Source organism: Ambystoma mexicanum, chromosome 1q (genome assembly GCF_040938575.1).
Source record: "Ambystoma mexicanum isolate Mex_15411 chromosome 1q, UKY_AmexF1_1, whole genome shotgun sequence".
Classification (NCBI taxonomy): domain Eukaryota; kingdom Metazoa; phylum Chordata; class Amphibia; order Caudata; family Ambystomatidae; genus Ambystoma; species Ambystoma mexicanum.
In genome coordinates, this window is record NC_090922.1 from 1,218,015,783 (window position 1) to 1,218,018,025 (window position 2,243).

Here is a 2,243-nt window from a genome sequence, read left to right on the forward strand (position 1 = left end):
GACGTGTTTCAGTAAGGGAGACTATATCTGGGGAGTGTGTGCTAATGCGCTCATTAAGTTCATGTTTGTGAGCAGGTGCAGAAGGGCAGTTGAGAAGAATGCAGGTGTATGCAATTAGTTATTTGAAGGGAGTGTTGTGTTGGAGTTTGATTTGAATGTTGCTTGTGTGCTATATGTGGGGCATTTTTTGTGGTAACTTGTGGCCAACAGGGGCTAACTGGGAACACAGAATTAAATATAGAAGGCTATAGCATAAACCCTTAGCTCTGCCTTGCCTTTGCTCTAGATGCCCAAAGGACAGTGCTTACATACCCAAAGTAACCCGGAAATCACTTTGTCAGGGGTCATGTTGGCAGTCTATAAATCAATCCTGGATGCTTCTTGTCAGTCTCCTGATCTCTGCAGTCAACCACATGCAGATGGAAAGAGTGCTTATGGTGATGTTGGGGTGAGCTCCCAGCCTAGTTGAACCCCCTTTTGGATTTAGAAAGACCTTCCAAAGACAGTGGAAATGGGGAATAGAGGTCACGGGTAGTCCCTAGATCGATCCTGTATGCTTCTTGTGGAACTCCTTACCTCTGCGGGCAGCATCAGGAAGATGGAAAGAGTGCTTCTGATGGTGTGGGGGTGAGCTCAGTGTTGCTTCCAGCCAGAAGCCTCTTTCAGAGGTAGAAAACCCTTCCAAATATCTTAGCAGGTATATCCCTTGGGCATTTTCACTCATATGTGGATTCAAGACTAATGCACCATTTAGCCTCTGAATCCTGAGGCTGGCGGAGCTGTGTCCACATATATCATTATCTGATCATATTGTCTGTCCATAGGAACAATGCATGGCCCGAGGACTCTGCACTGAGTTTGACATGGGTGGCACCCCGTAGGCTCACCTGAGGGGGAGTGCAGCGGTAGCATCTAAAATTAGAAAAGGCTGCTACCAACCAGTGATATTGCCACAACCAACTATGAGAAGTTATTTGCATAGAAAAGATTGGTTGCATAGTTTACCCTTACCGTGAGAGACATTGGGCCACTCAGGAGGCACATACAGTATTTACACCCCAGATGAGTTCTTCGACGGGGACTCCTCTTTATATATACTGCAGAATGTATGGCTATGTGTGTATCTTTGTCCGGCTATACAAATTCACACAGTTGAACCCACTGCTACAAAATTGTGCATGTATTCCTCATTTGTTTGGGGGAAGATTGTAGCATTTGTTTTGATGCAATGAATTCACTCCATAGACACCCTCATTTACTGATGCTCACCCCGATTCACTACAGTAGGTACTAGAAGGAGGCACAATTTGGGAAGTGTTTGAAGCAAAATGTTTGATGTGTTGGTTATTCCTATGAAATGTATTACTACTGCATACAGTTCGAAATTGTTTATTAAAGCATTTCTAAAGGGAATAAAAAAAATACATTGGGCCTCATTACGACCCTGGCGGAGAACCATGGTGCAATTTGCACCATGGTCCATGGCGCAAAGCTGCCAACTCCGCCATGGTGGTTGGCGGACTTACCGCCCCATTCCGACCTTGGCGGGGCGGTAAGTCCCCAATCCCCATTTACCCTTCCCCATTCCCATTTTTGCCCCATAGGGTATAATGGGAGTGGGGAAGGCGTTAATTACGCCACCGTAAATTGCGGTGGCGTAATTAACAACAAGTCCCGTAGCGCCATGGATTTTTCCGCCTGCAAAAAGCAGGCGTAAAAATCACCATGGCGCTACGGGAACTCGTAGTCAGGCGGAAAGGGGCGCCATGGTTTACGCCGGCGTAAACCCCTTTCCGCCAGGGTCGTAATGAGGGCCATTGTGTTTTTATCATGCCACTCCAAATATGGGAAATGGCAAGGTTACAGTTTACAAGAAAAGAACACAATCAGTTAATCTTTCTTGAACCCTTTCTCAAATGTTCTGAAGCCACTGAGCCACTGGATATACCTGCTGAGCCACACAAATGTTTTGTGCCGCACAAAAAACTAACATCACTTGGAAAAGCTCCATCGGATACAAAGCGATAATCAATATCAAGAGCTTCTTAAACACAACAACAAACAGCAGCAGGACTTGCATACCAGAGGACATCATCCTCCAGGGCGCATGAGACACCAGAGCAAACTGAAGCAAGACTTGCGGACAAGAGGAGAAGAGCAACATCCTCCAGGGCACATGAGACACTGCTTGATCGGGACATGGGCAACTCTGGGTACCCCAGCTAGTCAGAGATAAATCTGAA